Genomic DNA, 23,895 nt, shown 5'->3' with positions numbered 1-23,895 from the left:
ATATTATACTAGAACTGACATGTCATACATTTTCACGCAATGTGGGTGCATAGATCGTCAGAAACAGTTGTGACCCGTGGTCTAGCGGTAGCGTCTTTGATTCATAATCAAAACGTCTTCGTTCCCGGCTTCGATCCCCGCCACTGCCTAAATTTTGATAAATAATCAGCATTGGCGGCCGAAGACTTCCGGCATAAGAAGTCAGCCTCATTCTGCCAACGGCCTTGTCAAAGAAGGCGGAGGAGCGGATAGAGGTTCAGGGCACTCTCTTGTCTTAGGGGTGGGAAATTGCCCTTAAAGGCGGAAGAATCAGCAATGATCAACGACATGAGGATACAGAAGGCCCCTTAAAGGCGGAAGAATCAGCAATGATCAACGACATGAGGATACAGAAGGCAATGGAAACCACTGCATTAAAGACACGTAACGTGTATCCACAGGACATGTGGCCTGTATTTGAAAAAGTGTGATGATGATCTCTCCATTGGCAAAAGATTCCGGAATAGTCCCCCATTCGGATCTCCGGGAGGGGGAGGTTACCATGAGAAAAATATTGAATAATCAACGAAAGGATAACGTTCTACGAGTCGGGGCGTGGAATGTCATAAGCTTGAGCGTGGTAGGGCAACTAGAAAATCTGAAAAGGGAAATGCAAAGGCTCAATCTAGATATAGCAGGAGTCAGTGAAGTGAAGTGGAAGGACGACAAGGATTTCTGGTCAGATGAGTATCGGGTAATATCAACAGCAGCAGAAAATGGTATAACAAGTGTAGGATTCGTTATGAATAGGAAGGTAGGGCAGAGGGTGTGTTACTGTGAACAGTTCAGTGACAGCGTTGTTCTAATCAGAATCGACAGCAGACCAACACCGACAACGATAGTTCAGGTATACATGCCGACGTCGCAAGCTGAAGATGAACAGATAGAGAAAGTGTATGAGGATATTGAAAGGGTAATGCAGTATGTAAAGGGGGACGAAAATCTAATAGTCATGGGCGACTGGAATGCAGTTGTAGGGGAAGGAGTAGAAGAAAAGGTTACAGGAGAATATGGGCTTGGGACAAGGAATGAAAGAGGAGGAAGGCTAATTGAGTTTTGTAACAAGTTTCAGCTAGTAATAGAGAATACCCTGTTCAAGAATCACAAGAGGAGGAGGTATACTTGGAAAAGGCCGCGAGATACAGGAAGATTTCAATTAGATTACATCATAGTCAGACTGAGATTCTGAAATCAGATACTGGATTGTAAGGCGTACCCAGGAGCAGATATAGACTCAGATCACAATATAGCAGTGATGAAGAGTAGGCTGAAGTTTAAGGCATTAGTCAGGAAGAATCAATACGCAAAGAAGTGGGATACGGAAGTACTAAGGAATGACGAGATACGTTTGAAGTTCTCTAACGCTATAGATACAGCAATAAGGAATAGCGCAGTAGGCAGTATAGTTGAAGAAGAATGGACATCTCTAAAAAGGGCCATCACAGACGTTGGGAAGGAAAACATAGGTACAAAGAAGGTAGCTGCGAAGAAACCATGGGTAACAGAAGAAATACTTCAGTTGATTGATGAAAGGAGGAAGTACAAACATGTTCCGGGAAAATCAGGAATACAGAAATACAAGTCGCTGAGGAATGAAATAAATAGGAAGTGCATGGAAGCTAAGACGAAATGTCTGCAGGAAAAATGTGTAGACATCGGAAAAGATATGATTGTCGGAAGGACAGACTCAGCATACAGGAAAGTCAAAACAACCTTTGGTGACCTTAAAAGCAACGGTGGTAACATTAAGAATGCAACGGGAATTCCACTGTTAAATGCAGAGGAGAGAGCAGATAGGTGGAAAGAATACATTGAAAGCCTCTATGAGGGTGAAGATTTGTCTGATGTGATAGAAGAAGAAACAGGAGTCGATTTAGAAGAGATAAGGGATGCAGCATTAGAATCGGAATTTAAAAGAGCTTTGGAGGACTTACGGTCAAATAAGGCAGAAGGGATAGATAACATTCCATCAGAATTTCTAAAATCATTGGGGGAAGTGGCAACAAAACAACTATTCCCGTTGGTGTGTAGAATATATGAGTCTGGCGATATACCATCTGACTTTCGGAAAAGCATCATCCACACAATTCCGAAGACGGGAAGGGCTGACAAGTGCGAGAATTATGGCACAATCAGCTTAACAGCTCATGCATCGAAGCTGCTTACAAGAATAATATACAGAAGAATGGAAAAGAAAATTGAGAATGCGCTAGGTGGCGATCAGATTGGCTTTAGGAAAAGTAAAGGAACGAGAGAGGTAATTCTGACGTTACGACTAATAATGGAAGCAAGGCTAAAGAAAAATCAAGACACTTTCATAGGATTTGTCGACCTGGAAAAAGCGTTCGACAATATAAAATGGTGCAAGCTGTTCGAGATTCTGAAAAAAGTAAGGGTAAGCTATAGGGAGAGACGGGTCATATACAATATGTACAACAACCAAGAGGGAATAATAAGAGTGGACGATCAAGAACGAAGTGCTCGTATTAAGAAGGGTGTAAGACAAGGCTGTAGCCTTTCGCCCCTACTCTTCAATCTGTACATCGAGAAGCAATGATGAAAATAAAAGAAAGGTTCAGGAGCGGAATTAAAATACAAGGTGAAATGATATCAATGATACGATTCGCTGATGACATTGCTATCCTGAGTGAAAGTGAAGAAGAATTAAATGATCTGCTGAACGGAATGAACAGTCTAATGAGTACACAGTATGGTTTGAGAGTAAATAGGAGAAATACGAAGGTAATGACAAGTAGTAGAAATGAGAACAGCGAGAAACTTAACATCAGGATTGATGGTCACGAAGTCAATGAAGTTAAGGAATTCTGCTACCTAGGCAATAAAATAACCAATGACGGTCGGAGCAAGGAGGACATCAAAAGCAGACTCGCTATGGCAAAAAGGCATTTCTGGCCAAGAAAAGTCTACTAATATCAAATACCGGCCTTAATTTGAGGAAGAAATTTCTGAGGATGTACGTCTGGAGTACAGCATTGTATGATAGTGAAACATGGACTGTGGGAAAACCGGAACAGAAGAGAATCGAAGCATTTGAGATGTGGTGCTATAGACGAATGTTGAAAATTAGGTGGACTGATAAGGTAAGGAATGAGGAGGTTCTACGCAGAATCGGAGAGGAAAGGAATATGTGGAAAACACTGATAAGGAGAAAGGACGGGATGATGGGACATCTGCTAAGACATGAGGGTTAAAAAAAAATGGTTCAAGTGGTTCTGAGCACTATGGGACTTAACATCTGAGGTCACCAGTCCCCAAGAACTTAGAACTACTTAAACCTAACCAACCTAAGGACATCACACACATCCATGCCCGAAGCAGGATACGAACCTGCGACCGCAGCAGTCGCGCGGCTCCGGATTGAAGCGCCTAGAAGCGCTCGGCCACCGCGGCCGGCGAGACAGAGAGTCATATATATTATTTTGTCTTTGATTGTGAATTGATAGACTCTGCATGCGATCTGTGTCGGTATTTATCAAATTATTTTCATTAATTACTCTGCCTCAAAACATCGATCAACACATCGGGATGCGTGTTCACTTATCATCCTGCTACCGTGTTGATCTATTAAATGTGTCTACAACCATCATTCAATTATAAATTTACTGCTTTTATTGTTTCGGTGTACACAGTCTTACAATAATACGTTCCCTCTCTTTTCTCGATTTTCGTTATCTTTTCTGAGTTGTAGTTCCCTTCCCTTCTCCTATATACGGGGTGATCCATTGATAGCGACCAGGCCAAATATCTCACGAAATAGGCATCAAACGAAAAAACTACAAAGAACGAAACTCGTGTAGCTTGAAGGGGGAAACCAGATGGCGCTATGGTTGGCCCCCTGGATGGCGTTGCCATAGATCAAACGGATATCAACTGCGTTTTTTTTTAAATAGAAACCCCCATTTTTTATTACAAATTCGTGTAGTACGTAAAGAAATATGAATGTTTTAGTTGGACCACTTTTTTCACTTTGTGATAGATGACGCTGTAATAGTCACAAACGTGTAACTACGTGGTATCACGTAACAATCCGCCAGTGCGGACGGTATTTGCTTCGTGATACATTACCCGTGTTAAAATGGACCGTTTACTAAGTGCGGAAAAGCTCGATATCGTGTTTATGCATGGCTATTATGATCAAAATGCCCAACGGGCGTGTGCTATGTATGCTGCTCGGTATCCTGGACGACATCATCCAAGTGTCCGGACTGTTCGCCGGATAGTTACGTTATTTAAGGAAACAGGAAGTGTTCAGCCACATGTGAAACGTCAACCACGACCTGAAACAAATGATGATGCCCAACTAGTAGTTTTAGCTGCTCTCTCGGCTAATCCGCACATCAGTAGCAGACAAATTGCGCGAAAATCGGGAATCTCAAAAACGTCGGTGTTGAGAATGCTAGATCAACATTGATTGCACCCGTACCATACTTCTATGCACGAGGAATTGCATGGCGACGACTTTGAACGTCGTGTACAGTTCTGCCACTGGGCACAAGAGAAATTACGGGACGATGACGGATTTTTTGCACGCGTTCTATTTAGCGACGAAGCGTCATTCACCAACAGCGGTAACATAAACCGGCATAATATGCACTATTGGGCAACGGAAAATCCACGATGGCTGCGACAAGTGGAACATCAGCAACCTTGGCGGGTTAATGTATGGTGCGGCATTATGGGAGGAAGGATAATTGGCCCCCACTTTATCGATGGCAATCCAAATGGTGAAATGTATGCTAATTTCCTATGTAATGTTCTACGGATGTTACTACAAGATGTTTCACTGCATGACAGAATGGCGATGTACTTCCAACATGATGGATGTCCGGCACATAGCTCGCGTGCGGTTGAAGCAGTATTGAATAGCATATTTCATGACAGGTGGATTGGTCGTCGAAGCACCATACCATGGCCCACACGATCACCGGATCTGACGTCCCCGGATTTCTTTCTGTGGGGAAAGTTGAAGGATATTTGCTATCGTGATCCACCGACAACGCCTGGCAACATGCGTCAGCGCATTGTCAATGGCGACCTACTCGCTGTTGAGAGGAATGTCGTTACACGTATTGCCAAATGCATTGAGGTTGACGGACATCATTTTGAGCATTTATTGCATTAATGTGGTATTTACAGGTAATCACGCTGTAACAGCATGCGTTCTCAGAAATGATAAGTTCACATAGGTACATGTACCTGTCACATTGGAACAACCGAAATAAAATGTTCAAACGTATCTACGTTCTGTATTTTAATTTAAAAAACCTACCTGTTATCAACTGTTCGTCTAAAATTGTGAGCCATATGTTTGTGACTATTACACCACCATCTATTACAAAGCGAAAAAGGTGGTCCAACGAGAACATTCATATTTCTTTACGTACTACACGAATATGTAATAAAAAAACAGAGGGTTCCTATTTAAAAACGCGCAGTTGATATCCGTTTGACCGATGGCAGCGCCATCTAGCGGGCCAACCATAGGGCCATCTGGTTTCCCCCTTCAAGCTAGAATAGTTTCGCTCTTTGTAGTTTTTTCGTTTGACGCTTACTTCGTGAGATATTTGGCCCGGTCACGATCAATTGACCGCCCTGTATATTCATATTATTTCACGTGCACTCTAGATTGTTATCAGACAAAGACCATCTTCCATTCTCAACGTATTTCGATCTTTGTATTCTTATTCAAAAATATACGTGTTATGTCTGAAATCCTGGAGGCGGTAATTCGGAAGGATACCGCCCTTAGATTGTGCAATTCCAGCACTAATCTAAGCGTTAGGGTTTCAGGTGCCAGCCAGCCAGCCGAGCAGCAGCGGTCCAGCCGAGCAGCAGCAGCAGCATCCGTCCCGGCCAGCAGCAGCCGTCCCGGCCAGCAGCAGCGGTCCCGGCCAGCGGCAGCAGCAGCGGTCCAGCAGCAGCAGCAGCGGCCCCGGATCCGTCCGCGGCAGCAGCAGCAGCTGCGGCGTTCCTGCCAACCGTCGGCAGCGCCAGCGCCAGCAGCGTGGGACTCTGGTCTTCGTCCGTCTTCGTCCGTCCCCAGTTTTTTCCTCTCCTTTTCGTCCTGTGCCGTTTTCGTTCATCCCTGTCGTCATGTCAGCCCCCACCACCACTGCCACTACTACCACCACTGCCATTCTGTAAACTTCGCCCTCCGCCGCCACCACCACCATTACATGGTGTGCCCAGTCACCCCCCCCCCCTCTTTCCATCCCTCCTCTTCTAACTCTCCCTTCGCCCTCGCTCTTTGTCGCCCCCTCTCCAGCTTCTTCCTCCCGCTCCTCTCCCTCTGATCCCTTCCCCCCACTCCCCCAGCCTGTCACTGCAGCTCGAGCTAGGGTGGTGGCCTGTTGGGCCACTGCCCATGCCCAGCTCTCCCCATCGCCTTCGCCATAACCACCGCCACCGTCGCCGTCGCCGTCGCCGTCGCCGTCGCCGTCGCCGTCGCCGTCGCCGTCGCCGTCGCCGTCGCCGTCGCCGTCGCCTTCACCGTCACCATCTCGGGTGCTGACTACTGCATCCATGCCGGGACCTGCCACTTCCCACCACCTCCCTATAGCTCCCGTCCCTCACGTCACCACCCACCCTTCTGCCGCCGTTAAACGCCCTAGTGGCACCACCACCTCCTCCACTCCCAAAAAGGCCCTGCCCCGTCCTCTCCCCCAGGATGCCACGGATGTCTCCCTGCCTGGCCCTGCTCCCTCCGCCTCCTCCTCCCCCCCTCTTTATACAAATACCTCCTCTCCCATCCCGATCCTTCCCTTCAGTTCTCATCTCGTCCCTCAGCCCCACCCTCCATACTGTCATCCTCTCCCGCCTCCCCATCACCCGGTTTGGCCCCAACATCTCCCTCACCCCTGCTCCTTCTCCATCTCCTACCCACCAACCCCAACCCCCGCGTCGCCCGCCAACCCTCACCACCGTGATCACTCGGCTTAGTCCGACAATCACGGAGGAGGAGGTATTGGTGGAGCTCAAGGCGCATCCCTCACTGGACGTGTGGGCGGTCCGCCACATTTTTAACTCGGCCGGCCCCACCCGTCTTATGCGGGTTTTCTCCGAGGACGCCCCCTCCATTGACCGTCTCCTGAAGGAGGGTGCCCTCCTCTTCAATCAGCACTATAAGGTCGACCCCTCCCGTTCCCCTCCTCAATCCCTGTGCTGTCAGACATGTCTGCGCTATAACGCGCACCCAACAGCCGAGTGCCACGAGGCCCCCACCTGCCTGCATTGTTGGCAAGAGCACTTCCTCCGGCAGTACCCTAACCTTCAATCTCCTCCCTCCTGTAATACCTGCAATCTGCCCCATCCCACTTACTCCCAAAAGTGTAAAGCCCGACCCCCTCTGACCGTTCCTGAAGTCAACATCCCCCTCTGTCCTCTGGACGCCCCCACCCCTCCTGGCATTCCCTTCGTCCCCCCCCCCCCCCCACTGCTGAGGACATCATCAGGTTCCTCACCATTGTCCTGCAAAACGTCCACCGTTTCCAGCGCCCTCACACCCTCCAACAGGTCTCCCTCGCCGCCCATTCCATCTTCCATCTAAAAATGTATGCCACCTACTCCCACAACCAGGCCCATTTCTCCTTCTCCCATCTCGACACCCTCATCTAAATCCCTGTCACGGCGCGACAGCACCGTATCCTGTTCAACAACATCCGTTCCCTTCCCGCCAACAAGAACCTCTTCATGCACACCCTTGCCACACACCGCATGGATGCCTTCCTCCTCAATGAAACCTTCCTCCAACCCCACCACACCATCCACACTTCGCCCTACCTCCTCCACCACTCCAATAATCCCCTCCCGATTGCGTGTGGTGGAGTTGCCATTGGCCACCGCCGCCAGATCCTGGTTCGGCTCCAACCTCTCCTTCCCGACCCCACTGAACACCTGACCCTTAGTCTCTTCTTCCCCGGCCTTACCGTCACCTGCGCCACCATCTATGTCCGCCCTAACGCCCCTATTCCTTTCGACTTCCTCTCCCACATTTATCGTACCTTCTCCTCCTACATGATCGCCGCCGACTTCAACATCCATAGTCGCTCCGCCACCCAGTTATGGCGGTGGCATCGGTTCCTCTCCATCCTCCAAGGTGACCTTGTCCCCATTCCCCAGCACACCCGCACCGAATCCAGCTCCACTCCCGATGTCATCCTCTACTCCCCCAACCTCCTTGGCCGCATAGTGGTGGATGTCCTGGACCCCATTGGTAGCGACCATCTCCCTGTCCTCCTCACCGTTCCAGGCGGTCGTCGCCCCCGCCCCGACCCTCGTAATGACCGTCCCCCGAAGTACGTCCATGACTATTCCCGTGCTGACTGGAATGCCTACCGGGATACCCTCTCCACCCGGGTCGAAGGCCACCCCTTCACCTACCACCGCCCTAACGATGTTACCCATGCTGCCTCCTTGCTCCAGCAGACCTTGTCTGAGGCCGTGGAGGCCCACGGCCCTACTGCCGCCATCCACCCCCACCGTCCTACCTTATCCCCACAGGCCATCCTCCTCCTCCGTGAATCCTACTGACTCTACCGTGCCTTCCTCCACACGCGTGACCCAGACACACTACGATGCCACCGGCAACTCCAGCGACACATCCGAAACTTGCTCACGGCTAAGAAACACCGGGACTGGCGACAGTCATGCACCCATTTAAATGCTACCCTACCTATAAACTCGTCCAAGTACTGGTCAGCCTTCCGTCGCCAAACCGAAACTAAACCCTCCCCCTACTATCCTCTTCTCCATGATGATCACCCCTTTCCTGACACCCTTAGTAAGGCCAATCACTTTGCCTCCTACCTTTCCGATGTCTTCTCCATCCCCGATGATCCCCAGTTCGATTACTCCCTCTTCCCAGATGTCTGCATTGAACTGATACCTCTGTCCCTCCCCCCGCACCTGGTTTCCAGTACTTGGAAAACATTGCACACACGGAACTCAATGCCCCTATCACTACACAGGATCTCATTGCTACACTCCGCACCAAACGCAACACCATTCCTGGTCACGATCGTGTCACCTACCGCCACCTTCGTGAAGCTCCTTTCTCTTTCCTCTCCACCCTGCCCAGGCTCTACAATGTAGTCCTGCCCACCGGCTACTACCCCGACCTGTGGAAATCTCCTGTATCCTAATATTCCTTAAACCCGGTAAACCGCCATCCGCTGTCTCCTCCTATCGTCCCATCAGCCTTACCTCAGTCTTCAGCAAGGTCCTGGAATCCATCCTCACCCGACACATCCACCAGCATCTCTGCCAGCACCGCCTCCTTCCCGTTACCCAGTGTGGCTTTCGACCATCCTGCTCTTCCGATGACCTTCTCCTCCACCTCACTCATCTCCTTTCTGAACAGCTAAATTCCCGTCGCTCCGCAATCTTCCTCTCCTTGGACCTCAAACGTGCCTATGACCGCATATGGCATTCCGGTCTCCTCTTCAAGCTCCAAACCTTCGCCCTTCCTATTAACTAGGTCTGTCTGATCGGCTCCTTTCTCTCCCACTGTCCTTCCTACGTCACCATCCATAACACGGATTCCTACACCTTTTTTCCCTCCGCCGGTGTGCCCCAGGGCTCCGTCCTCTCCCCCCTTCTGTACCTTTTGTATACGGCGGACATGCCGCTGCCGTCACCCCCCATCCACCTTCTCCAGTTTGCCGATGACACCGCCTTCCTTGCCCTTGCCTCACCCTGCAGCATTCCCAACACCTTCTCCAATCCCATCTTGACTGGTTCACCGCTTGGTGCATCCAGTGGTTGCTCAAGGTCAATCCCTCCAAAACCCAGGCCATCATTGTAGGCAAAACCACCCCTTCCTTCCGCCTCCTTGATTTCTATCTCACCATCTATGGCCATCCTATCGCCCTCACCCCCACCCTTAAGTACCTTGGCGTCACCCTCGACTGTCACCTCTCCTGGACCCCCCATCTCCGGACAATCCAAGCCAAGGCACGCTCCCGACTCCATCTCCTCAAGCTCCTTTCTGGCCGTACATGGGGTCTGGACCCCTCCACCTTACTCCACACCTATAAATCCCTCATCCAACCTATCCTCTGTTATACCCATCCTGCCTGGATCTCCGCCCCCCCCCCCCCCCCCTGCCTTTTACAAATCCCTTCAGATCCTTGAACTCCATGCTCTCTGCCTCGCCTATCGCATCCCTCTCCCCTCCCCTATGTGGATCCTGTACAACCTCATTCCGTTCCCCCACCTCCTCCTTTTCCTTGAAAGGATACGGATCCTCTATACCTCCCGCAAACTCGATCCTCCTCACCCACTTGTCTCCCTCATCCTCTCCCACCCCCGCCCGCTGCTACACCTGTATTCCCATGTCCCACCTGCTCTCCATCTCTCCACCCTCCTTACCCTCTCCTAAGGTGGCTTCCGCCAGCTCCCCCTCCCTGATGATGCCCTCCTCCCTTCCATCTACCCCTCCTACCAACTTTGATCCTCCCTCCCTCTTCCTGTGTTTGCTCCTTTGGGCACCCTCCCTCCCTTCTCTCCCTCTTCCCTCCCTCCTCCATTTCTCCCCACTCCTCCCCCGGGCTTCACCTCCCCTGTCCCTCTACTCCTCCCCCCATCTCCTCAGCCATTGGCGTCTTTGTTCTTCCCTCTCCCCCACCCCTCACCATTCTACCCCTCTTGGCAGGTCCCCGGACTCGTACACGCACGTGGACATTCGCGCGCCGGAGATCATCGCCATCAGTGTCTCGTGTGTGCCGTCGTGTTTAGTGTTCAGTGTTCACCGTCGCACTCCATCGTTCATCTGTGCCATCGCCATCTTCAGTGTTTGTGCGTTGTGTCAACAGTTTGTAGTGTGGATTATCGTCGAGTGTGAACGGCTCCGTGTTTGTCTTTATGTGTCTACTGCTTTATTACCCACTGTTATGTCACTTATGTATATTCTTTCTGTTGTTTATTTATCTATTCTATGGCTGAAGAGCGGCGTAACATGCTGCTGACAGCCTGCCTGTTTGTACGAGTTTGAAAATAACAATAAAGAAAAAAAAATTAAGTGTTTAAACCAAGGAGCATACGACTTCTTTTATTAATCTTTGCCGAAGCACTCGTAGAAAAACTGCCATTATGTATTTTGCCACGTATTGCTTCTTAATTCGTTACCGTGTTTCCTCACTTTGGGTACTTTATTGCCTTCCCTAATGACAGCAGTAGCCTCTGCCAATTTCATGCAAACGGTTTAAGCTTTTTCAATTTTTATTACCTGGAAGGTTCCAGTTGTACAACACTGTGATGACTTCATATTTCCAAAACAAATGCTTTGTAACACAGCTCTTCTAACACAATTATTGCGATGGAGAGAAATAAATAACGAGTGATAAATCATTAATAAATTCTAAGAAATCGTTTACAAAAGTTCGTATTGAATCTTTTGCAAAGATACTTTGTCTTATGATTTCTCAAGTAAAAGTGATGGTAAAACGGACTTACATGTTTTTCTTACTGTACAGAAGATGAGTACGGCAATTGCAAGTGGTTCGAAAAGAAAGGAAAGTATGTCAAGAAAATGCGAAATGAAACAAAAAGTAATGGCTGGTGAGTACACAACTACAGGACCTGAGCCATGTCTCAAAAGTTCAATTTGGTCAGTGTGTAAGACTGTAGCAGATGGTGAGAGCAACGGAGTTAACTACATTTGTTGTGTTGAGGGCAATGATTTTTACTTGCATGCTGAAGGATCATCTGGCACTTCGCATATTTCACGCCATTTGTATTTGGCTTGAGTTGATCAAAAATGATTTCCCAAATTTGCTCAGAGTAAAATTACTGATAAATTCATGGCTATGTGTGCGCGAGGTTTGAGATTTTATGAAACTGTTGGGTGTGACGGATTTTTTTATCTGGCTCGGAGATTAGTCGACACTGCAGCGACTTATGGAAAAATTTCAGCAAAAACTATTGTGCTTTGCGACCGCTACGGTCGCAGGTTCGAATCCTGCCTCGGGCATGGATGTGTGTGTTGTCCTTAGGTTAGTTAGGTTTAAGTAGTTCTAAGTTCTAGGGGACTGATGACCTCAGATGTTTAGTCCCATAGTGCTCAGAGCCATTTTAACCATTTGAACTATTGTGCTTTACCCGCATCTCGTGGTCGTGCAGTAGCGTTCTCGCTTCCCACGCCCGGGTTCCCGGGTTCGATTCCCGGCGGGGTCAGGGACTTTCTCTGCCTCGTGATGGCTGGGTGTTGTGTGCTGTCCTTAGGTTAGTTAGGTTTAAGTAGTTCTAAGTTCTAGGGGACTGATGACCATAGATGTTAAGTCCCATAGTGCTCAGAGCCATTTTATTGTGCTTTACCTCAAAACTCTCTCACAACACATAACAGAAAAAGCGGAAAACCTTAGAAAGAAAATTATGCCGGAAGTAACTTATTACGTGAACGGAAGTAAATTCTCGGCGACCGCAGATATGTGGACATCTAGCACAAGGAAAGATCGTTATCTGACGCGTACAGTTTCTTATTTTGTTAACTGAGACCTCAGATCACGCTTCTTGTTTACGACATGGTTTCCAAACTAGCGTAAAACAGTTGAAAATATTAGGAAGCAATTGTTGAGACGATATATCTCCCTTGGTATTCACGAGAATTGTCTCAAAGACTTAGCTTTTAGGACTGATCAAAGTACCATCATTACCGCTGCTCTTCGATGATATTCTAGACTGGATCGTTCCTGTCATAAGCTGAACACAGTGCTAAGAAATGCTTTTAATGTCCAGTACGTGCCTTCCAATTGCCCGCAACTTCATTTTGTTCTGACTGTAGTGAAGGAGCTTGTGACATCTGCAAAGTAAAGTGGCCTTGTTCACTGCCTAGAGAGAACAAAGGAGCAGTCGAACTGTACTCGCTGGAACACACGACTTACCATGGTTGAATCGGTCAAAAGGCAGTATTCGGCACTGTGTAAAAAGCTCTCTGAGAAATGAGAAACAGAGGGAATAGAAGTAACTGATGGATGAACTGATTGATGTTCTAACTGTTTCCATGCTGTTGCGTTTTTATATTAAATTCGTATACATTAGCACGTAAATTATTTCATGAATTGTAAAGCAGGGATTTCTCATACATTCCTTCAAGAAGACATAAGAACTGAAACCGGAAAAATCGCCTACACTGTACCTCCTGTTGCCAAGGAAGCCTATGAAAAAGGCACCACGAGTACTTGCTTTCCTGTGGGCACCATTTCGCCATCTGAAAATGATGCCTGAATCTCAGAGGTATGAACTCATGGGAGAGGTACAGCATACTAACTACTACATCAATAATTTCGAGTGGCTAGACACAAAAGGACGCTCCCTTGTGAAGCGCCGTCTGTCAAACGAAACTAAATTCGGGCGCAGAAAAGACGGTCACCTGATGTATATTGTCACGTAAGGAGTTGCCAAATGTATGTGAACCGTTTGTCAAACTGCCCAGATAGAATCTAAGAGCAACTTTGGCGAAGTTCTGAAATGCTGGAAGATAATTCAAATATTTTTAAGAACGAAACACTTGCTGTCGTTCTCAGTAGTACTTTTACTTTCTTCTGATTTGCCAAACGGTATATAAAATTGTGTTTTACCACTACGAACAAAACTACGGAAGTTCACTTTGTGAGCAGACATTGATGACAACCCGACTCCCACAGATGAGTTAGATATGTACTTAAGCCATAACTGTAAATTGGTCAACAATGTGGCTTCTTAGTGGAATGAAAACCTACAAATGTTTCCTACTCTTCGGAAGATTGCCAGAAAAACTTTGTGCGTACAGTCATCCAGCTTTGCATCAGAGAGAAATTTTAGTTCTGCAGGTTTCATTCTAACTGCACAAAGGTCACTTTTGTACCCGGAAAATGTTGATGCTCTTCTGTTTCTTCATAGCAACTCCAATATGAAAGAAAATGGATAAAGGAATATGCTGTAAATTATTTTCACACCACGTTTTGTATTACGTTATCTCTAAAACGGTTGTCGATTATTGTATCTGTTTCTCTTTTAGCTTTCATTTGTGCAAACTACTCTCATATTAGTTTTGATTTATTGCACCCAACTAAACGAACGATTCTTTGTGAATTGTTATTGGATTGTAGACATTATGTTGGCAGTTTTGTCGCAATCCAAGTCATCACGTTTTAAAGTGCAGTGGCAATCGTTTATCACGAAAACGATTAATCTGAATAATCCGTTGGCGTGAAACACTCCTATGGACCCGGGGAAACGCCATACTCGGTTTTTCTTTAGCACGAAACAAAATGGTCGACACGATAATAACCATATTCTCTGGAAAATTAGATACTCATTACCTACTTTACGTACCACATCAACAAAAATGGTTCAACTGGCTCTGAGCACTATGGGACTTAACTGCTGAGGTCATCAGTCCCCTAGAACTTAGAACTACTTAAACCAACTACCCTAAGGACATCACACACAGCCATGCCCGAGGCAAGATTCGAACCTGCATCCGTAGCGGTCGCGAGGCTCGAGACTGTAGCGCCTAGAACCGCTCGGCCACCCCGGCCGGCGAACCAAATCAACACACGTAAGTTTTGTTCCTATTTTTGTTTATTTGTTCGAACGAACAGAATAAACAATGCTGCTTTTGGGCAGGTTCAGATACGCCCAGCGTCATCACATTTCATTCTACTAGTCAGTTAGTTTTCGAATTCGGTTCTTGATGTCTCGAAATCTAATTTACGTGTATAACGCCCGAGAAATCCATACGAGTACAACCCAACATTTTGCTTAAAATGAAGATATTCAAAGTATAAACCAACGTATGTAACTAGTTGTGTTAGCAACTACATGTGTACATTTTAGCAGTAAATAGAATTTCAAAAAAATAACTTCGAATATATTGTGGAGAATTTATTTCGCATGCATCGTGTAAAATGAAATTCTTTCAACAAAGAAACATACACTACTGGCCATTAAAATTGCTACACCAAGAAGAAATGCAGATGATAAACGGGTATTCATCGGACAAATATATTATACTAGAACTGACATGTGATTACATTTTCACGCAATTTGGGTGCACAGATCCTGAGAAATCAGTATCCAGAACAACCACCTCTGGCCGTAATAGCGGCCTTGATACGCCTGGGCATTGAATCAAATAGAGCTTGGATGGCGTGTACAGGTAAAGCTGCCCATGCAACTTCAACACGATACCACAGTTCATCAAGAGTAGTGACTGGCGTATTGTGACGAGCCAGTTGCTCGGGCACCATTGACCAGACGTTTTCAATTGGTGAGAGATCTGGAGAATGTGCTGGCCAGGGCAGCAGTCGAACATTTTCTGTATCCAGAAAGGCCCGTACAGGATCCCCACCGCGATGTCGCCAAACACGGATGCGACCATCATGATGCTGTAAACAGAACCTGGATTCATCCGGAAAAATGACGTTTTGCCATACGTGCACCCTCGGTTCGTCGTTGAGTACACCATCGCAGGCGCTCTTATCTGTGATCCAGCGTCAAGGGTAACCGCAGCCACGGTCTCCAAGCTGATAGTCCATGCTGCTGCAAATGTCGTCGAACTGTTCGTGCAGATGGTTGTTGTCTTACAAACGTCCCCATCTGTTGAGTCAGGGATCGAGACGTGGCTGCACGACCCGTTACAGCCATGCGGATAAGATGCCTGTCATCTCGACTGCTAGTGATAGGAGGCCGTTGGGATCCAGCACGGCGTTCCGTATTACCCTCCTGAACCCACCGATTCCATATTCTGCTAACAGTCATTGTATCTCGACCAACGAGAGCAGCAATGTCGCCATACGATAAACCGCAATCGCAATAGGCTACAATCCGACCTTTATCAAAGTCGGAAACGTGATGGTACGCATTTCTCCTCCTTACACGAGGCATCACATCAACGTTTCACCAGGCAACGCCGGTCAAATGCTGTTTGTGTATGAGAAATCGGTTGGAAACTTTCCTCATGTCAGCACGTTGTAGGTGTCGCCACCGGCGCCAACCTTGTGTGAATGATCTGAAAAGCTAATCATTTGCATATCACAGCATCTTCTTCCTGTCAGTTAAATTTCGCGTCTGTAGCACGTCATCTTCGTGGTGTAGCAATTTTAATGGTTAGTAGTGTTTTTCAGCCCCAACAGTTTCGAGCTAAACGCTTTTCACGGTATATAGGGAAATCCGTCACTAAAATGTAAATGTCGTGTGACCAGGGAGTTCCGTCGGGTAGACCGTTCGCCAGGTGCAAGTCTTTAGATTTGACGCCACTTCAGCGACTTGCTCGTCGATGGGGATGAAATGATGATGATTAGGACAACACAACACTCAGCCAGGAACCGAACCCGGGCCCTTAGGATTGGCATTCTGTCGCGCTGACCACTCAGATACCGGGGGCGGACAATCCCTCACTGAGAGGAGGTAACAGCACGTCTAGAGCGGTAGAGCTCGGTAAGCAATGCAGGATGTATACCTGACAGGCGTCCCAGCCCATCGAGTGCGGTGGGTGGCGGCGGGCAGAGCAATTCACTGTTGCGGGAGCCAGCGGACGAGGCCACGCAAGCCCGTGGGACGTCACTGCTGCGCGGCGAGCCACCGTGCGGGACTCTGCTTCTGTGATCCTGGTGTTGGGCGATCGTCCAGTCATTCCAACATAAACTTTGCCGCGTGTGCATGATATGCCGTATACTTCCGACTCTGCAAGTGGCTCCCTTTTCTCCTTTGCCCGTCTGAGACACTGTTTGACTGAAGACCGGCAAAGGAGAAAAGGGACCAACTTGTTATGTCCGGAATATGCGGCATGTCATGCACATGCGGAAAAGTTATGCTGGAATGACTGGACGATCAATCAACACCAGGATCACAGAATATAAACGGCATTGTAGGTTGGGGCTGGTGGAGAAGTCGTGGCGCTCTGTAAGACCGACCACATAGTGAAAATCGCCGACACAGAAGTTATGGCTGTAGACAAGAGCTATCAAACCCGCTTGTTCACAGAAGACATAGAAATACACAAGCAGTAGAATACCGTCAACAAGAAAGAAGAAAGCCTCAAGGTAAACGGATCCTGGATTCTAGTATTGCAGCGAACGACCATTTCAGGTAGCAAGAGGAGAACTGCACCAGAAATGACCAAGGAGAAGCCCTTCGACATTGGCGCGCCAGGTACAAATAATCTGCGACTGCGACCTCGACTCCAGTGCACCACCAGCAATGGGGGATGAAACTTTGACAATGCCAGCCAGTCGTGTCAGAAACGTCAGAATAATCATCATAAAAACGTCGGTCGAAGAGCCCGAGACAGAAGCCAGCATGTAGTTTGTCAACAAGTGGTCACGAAAGGCTTAACAAGTTTTTCCAACAATTTACCTGTCAAAGTCTCTCAGGGTTTTCGTCAGTAGCGATAATTTTTTTAATTTGAATAATGCTTCCAGCGTGTACCGTTGGGCACACTCCTATGTTAAAAGTAATAATCTTGTGGTCGGAGGGAGTCTCTTCTTCGCCATGCGTCCATTGTCTTAGCATCGACAGTAGATGATAGGTGGCTATAGTTAAATTAATATTGATCTTTCCTTTACTATTTTCAAAAGTCGGTCCATGATTCCCCTCGTTCAGTAGGTCCAGATTAGTGGAAGCCAGAAATTCTCCCATCCCCTTTCCTCTGGAGTTTGTTGCTGTATCATGCCATATGCTTGATCTTGCACTGTTGTCCATAGCAGTTACTAAACCAACTCCTTTATTGTAGGCTATCATGTCGTCAATTTTTGTCAGGTCATCTTCGATGGGTTTTGTGAAACTAACTACACGCTAGATACGGAAAATTACAGATTTTCTTTTACTATTTCTATAAATACTTTATGCTCGTCGAACAAGTGGCTGATCGTTATGGGATCGATATCTTCCTGGGTTATCAGTATTGTTCTCCTTTTCCTTGTGTCGCCTGCGCTAAATATCTTGTAATCTCTAGTGATTGCGCCTACGTTTTGTTGATAACAATATGAATCTTGTATGAGAGCAACGTCAATCTGATATTGAACAATAAGCTGCATTAGGTTAACTGTTGCATCTCTGGAGCGCTGTAGATTTATTTGAATGCCTTGATTTGTTTTCGAAAAGACCAAGTTGTTTGTCTTGTCTTCGGTGTTGCCATTAGTTAAAAAAAATGGCTCTGAGCACTATGGGACTTAACTTCTGAGGCCATCAGTCCCCTAGAACTTAGAACTACTTAAACCTAACTAACCTAAGAACATCACACACATCCATGCACGAGGGAGGATTCGAACCTGCGACCGTAGCGGTCGCACGGTTCCAGACTGTAGCGCCTAGAACCGCTCGGCCACTCCGACCGGCTTGCCATTACTGATAATCAGTGTTCTGTTTGCGTTGTGTACTATTTACTTCGGACGAGTCAACGTGGTTTTTGTAAGTTGTTTATCAATTAATAGTTGCAAAGCTACAAAATATTTAGTGTACTGTTTCGCAATGGGAAGTATTATTTTCTGATTTCTTTTCGCTTTCAAAAAGCCTTTGAATTCTTTTGAATTCTTGAGGAAATCTATGTGGATATCTTCCGCCAGTGGCGCACCTCTCAGTGCGGACTGAGGACTCTGATATTGACGAAGCACATTCGGATGCCGTATATATCATGTCATCGTTTTGTTTTGCAGCAGTAGCTGCAGGTAGTGGAACACTAGTGGCTGGTGCTCCGGATTCTACGTGAGCTTTAGTGTTAGATTCGTCAGTCTCGCTAAATTCACGTAAGCCTTTAGTTTCCATAGGAAGGACATTGACAGTTTCATCTGACAGAACTTTAATCTCGTGTCCACTGGAAGAAATATTGTTATTAGTGACGACTGAACTGTTAACAGTATCTTTATTAAAATCGAAATCAGATCGACGTCTTGTAGTGTTTCTAGGCCATATTTCTAGAGCAGCATCGTCAGAGTCAGATGTATGTTGCTCTTTTCAAGACAGTTTGGGACGAAGAGGAATTATAGGAACTACTTCTTGTACCGAGAGGCTTAGGAATTTTCGGAGCCGCTTCTTGTATCAATGGTACGGACTTCCGTGTGGCAGCATTGTGTACGAAACTTGGAAATTGCTTTCACCAATCGGAACAGTCAGTAATTGCGAGCTATCTTTCTTGATACGACCAGTATCTTTGAGATGACGACATACAACTTCATCCATGAAAACATACAAACTGAAATAATTTCGTTCATGGGGAATCCGTATCTTGGGTGGTACTTTGCTTAAATCGTTGATTGTACAGGATGTACATAAAGTCCGAGAACACTTTCAATTATTTATTGCACAAGAACTAAGCATTGTACAGATGTCACACATATTTCGAAGAGAAACTCTGAAAGTGACCAGGCAGACGTCGGTAACACTGCTGCATCACGTGGTAGAGGCGGTACATAGACCAGATCTTTAATGTGTCCCAACAGGAAAAAGTCACACGGAGTGAGATCTGGTGATCGGGGGGGGGGGGGGGGGGGGGGGGTCATTTCATGAAACAGCTGTCCCCTTCTGTAGCAGCAGCTCGTGGTCGTGCGGTAGCGTTCTCGCTTCCCACGCCCGGGTTCCCGGGTTCGATTCCTGGCGAGGTCAGGGATTTTCTCTGCCTCGTGATGACTGGGTGTTGTGTGCTGTCCTTAGGTTAGTTAGGTTTAAGTAGTTCTAAGTTCTAGGGGACTGATGACCATAGATGTTAAGTCCCATAGTGCTCAGAGCCATTTGAACCATTTTTGAACCTTCTGTAGCACAACTCGAAAACGCTTGTCTTTGTCGTCGGCATTGACCTTCTGCCCTAGCTCCAATTTGAATGGGTTCATAGACAGCTTCTGTCGTAGAACTTTCCACACCGTCATTGCAGCCATTTCGAGTTCACGGGATGCACGACACACCGATTTCTTTGGATTGCTTATGAATGTCTCTCGTATGCGCTCCGCTTCTCTTTGCCGGGCACAAGCAACCCGTCGTAACGAATTTGTTGTGCCAGTGGTAAATGGCTTTCCTTGTTGGTAGATTCTTACCGTACTTGGTTCTAAACATCCGTTGAACAGCTGTAGCACTCTTGTTTTTGTCGAACTCCAACACACAGAAAACTTGCTCCGCACTTGAACTTCCCATGTTTGCGACTAGCGCTGACTATCGGCAGATTATCAAACTACGCTGTGGCGATATACATGAAAAAAAACGTTCAGAGTTTCTCTTCTAAATGACATATGTATGATATCTGTACAATGTTTGGTTCTTGTGCAATAAATAATTGAAAGTGTTCCTGGACTTTATGTACACCCTGTTCAAATGGTTCTGAGCACTATGGGACTTAACATCCGAGGTCATCAGTCCCCTAGAACTTAGAACTACTTCAACCTAACTAACCTAAGGACATCATACTCATCCATGTCCGAGGCAGGATTCGAACCTGCGACCCTAGCGGCCGCGCGGTTCCAGACTGAAGCGCCCAGAACCGCTCGGCCACATGGGCCGGCCTGTACACCCTGTATATTGTCCAGTGTGACGAAGCTATTTTATATGAGAACATCCCTGAATTCTGGAGCTAGTTGGAACATCTATCACATGCACTAGTATATGTCCCCATTTAGACATTTTCTTAATTATTACACCATTACTAATAATTGGAAATACATTAGACAAAATAACTCGGGTACTTTTGAAACACCTTACTGGCGTCATTGTTTCTATAACACACAAATTACGCTCCTGCACTAATAGATCTACGTTTTCAACAGATCTTGTAAAAATACAAATATTGCCCCCAGATATGTGAGAGCAATGCGTAATATTGAAATTACGTCACTTACCGATTTTACGTTGTCATCTGTTACGTCATTGAGAACATTGTCGATGATGACAGTTTTTTCTGGTGAGATCACATTTTCGATAGAAACAGAAGATTGTTGTTTTGCGGGAGCAGCCGATCGGGGTTTGTTGAGACAATTCAGTTGTGGAAGTTTCAACAGCACGCGCATTGCCCAGCACTTTCATAGCTACGGTGTTCAACTGACCGTAGCGCCGTGCTGTAACCGTTTAAGGAGCAAGCCATGCCGACGAAGCTGCCCTTTTTGACTCGATCACACAGGAATCATATCCTCTGAACCGAAACGAATTAGGCTACAGTGTTTCCTGTGAATTAGACTATAACACAACCAAGTTCACGAACTCTAACAGTTCTTTTAAACCACTACTTGAAAGGCTTTTGTAACAGCAAGCTGACACAGGTGTTTAAGTTCGTTGCTAGTCAAAGATCCTCCTGCCAGAAGTATTACCGTTAGATTTTTTTCTTTTCTCTCCGGAAACAATCCCTCAGACTCCATCAACTTTTGCACACTTTAACAACTACAACAAAGTGATAATCCGTTGTGAAGTTTGTTACTTATGTTACTGATACAGTTTAAGATGTCTTTTTTATTTTTATTTTTTTTTATTTTATTTTTTTTTTTTTTTTTTACACGCTCGCAACCGGTTTGTCCTTCGAAATTTTAGGTTATTCGTCTCGGCTGTCCAATGTAACAGTTGGTGCTTATCGTTCATGATGCTTGTTGTGTGTTATGGGGAATTTTGGCGCAAGCCATTTCCATCACCATCACAGGAAGTGGAATCATCATGACAAATGCTTGAGGCAATGTAAATTTACCAATTACGTATTAGAGTGAAGTGCCCGAAGCATTCTGGATGTATGTAGGCCTACTACAACTATAAGTTCTTTTTTCTCAATTGCGTTGCAAGCAGTCGTGGAAAGTAATTACAGCTTCATTAGTGTCCCAAGTTAGTGCATAGGGCAAACAGAGTGACAGTCGAGTGTTCGGAAACTAGAAGTTATGCAAACTGGCCGAAAGTGATGCTCTGCAATTTACAATGAGAAACAGCTTCCTGGAAGTGAAGAAATATTACCAAACCATTTGCTAGACGACGAAGGTTTCCCCTTGAAGAAATGTCTCATGAAGTCATATCCAATCATAAATTTGACACAACAGTGTGAGGTACTCAACAAACGATAGTCAGACGCAAGGCTAGTGGTCGAACGTGCTTTCTGATTAATGGCAAATAAATGACATGTATTACTGGCCCTGACTTAGCAGAAAACAACGTAAAATGTATTAGTTTGTTAAGCAATATAGTAACAGCTAAACAAGGCTCTGTAGACTTTCCAACGAGTTCGGCTGAAACAAATAAACTGGACAGGCATTTGACCACTTCACAGATTGCATGATAGAAGTACGGCTGTCGTATGAGAGGTGAGAGAAGAGTTTACATTTTTTGTTGAGACTGGTATGTAACGAATACTTAAAATTATGCTCCCAAGTATCAGGCCTTGACTGTGTACTGCTGTATTAAACAGTACCGACACCATTTACACATACATTGCACTGTAGAATGAAACTTATTTGTCAATACGTGAAATAAAATACTATGATGGGTCATTGCAGAAGTCAGTGACAGTGGGTGTACAAGGCTGTTAAATCTCCCATTAGCTAACATAAGTAGTTTGCTTTTGTAGACGAATTTTCTTGATACACTTAAAACCTTACTTTCATCACTGTCTTCGTTTCTGTCAGTACAAAATTCCACTTCTATTTTATGAACTAGAAAAATTTGGGATTTGACATAAACTCAAATTCCCGCAGTAATGGTCTAAGAAACTACTCGGCAATGAAGTTCTACTCGGATATTCGCCTTCAGGTTTGACATGTAATACTGGATGTCCCACCTCCTGCCTTAGTACATTTTCACTTAGGTTAATTCACGAAAAGGGGGTGGCCGTGCGGTTCTAGGCGCTTCAGTCCGGAACCGCGGGACTGCTACGGTCGCAGGTTCGAATCCTGCCTCGGGCATGGATGCGTGTGATGTCCTTAGGTTAGTTAGGTTTAAGTAGTTCTAAGTTCTAGGGGACTGATGACCTAAGATGTTAAGTCCCATAGTGCCCAGAGCCATTTGAACCATTTTTGAACAAAAAGAGGCAAGGGAACACGTCATACTGTCCCTGACGTCTCACATCACCAAGAATATTTACCGTAATAAATCTTCAAACGTAACACAAAACGCTTTTAAGCGTTTGTGACAAACTTGGAAAAAATCATATCTATAATTCCGTCTTCATTGGTTACTAAACGCACGGGAACGAAGAAAATTACCTGTCTCTTCCAGTTCCATTGCTACCTCCTCCCACAACCTGGATGTAACTTCCTCATGTGATACTGGTCCCACAAGCATATCCGTGCTTTCACGAGGCTGATTAGCTTCTCGCAATATATTAGCGGTTCACGCGACAGGATCGTAAGATTCAAACTTATTTCAAGTCCGTGCTTGCTCGTATAGTGGTGCACGACATCGGGCGACTGGTTCACTCGCGCTAGTAGTGGTCCCATCCTCTGCACGTTTGCTCTACCCACGCTCTGTCGAACAAAATCGTGCGATGCTTTGTTCCAAGTGGACAAGTAGGCCTCGCACAACAGTAGACGACAACCGACAATACGTTATTCACATGTGACAGGTAGGGTACCCCATTCTTCCACAAACTATTTCTTTGACTCTACATCCGCGTATACATCTGTACTCCTCAAGTCTAGAGTTGCAACGTAGCCCTTAAAAACATCACACGAAAAATCATCGATGTTAAACAACATCGCTCTCAAAAACGACGCATCGACGTCTTTACGATGTTTCCATGGATTTTTGATATATTAGAAAAAGCACACCGAAATGATTTCAAGTAGCATAATAGCAGAATTTAGGCTGCATGGTCAGTGTAGCAGAATGTAATAAAATTGTACTTAAATTATGAAAAAATTAGTAATACAAAGATGTTATTTAATCGTATAAATGACAGTATACATCTAT

This window comes from Schistocerca americana, chromosome 2, assembly GCF_021461395.2.
Source record: "Schistocerca americana isolate TAMUIC-IGC-003095 chromosome 2, iqSchAmer2.1, whole genome shotgun sequence".
NCBI classification, from domain to species: Eukaryota; Metazoa; Arthropoda; class Insecta; order Orthoptera; family Acrididae; genus Schistocerca; species Schistocerca americana.
This window is presented reverse-complemented; position numbering follows the sequence as displayed.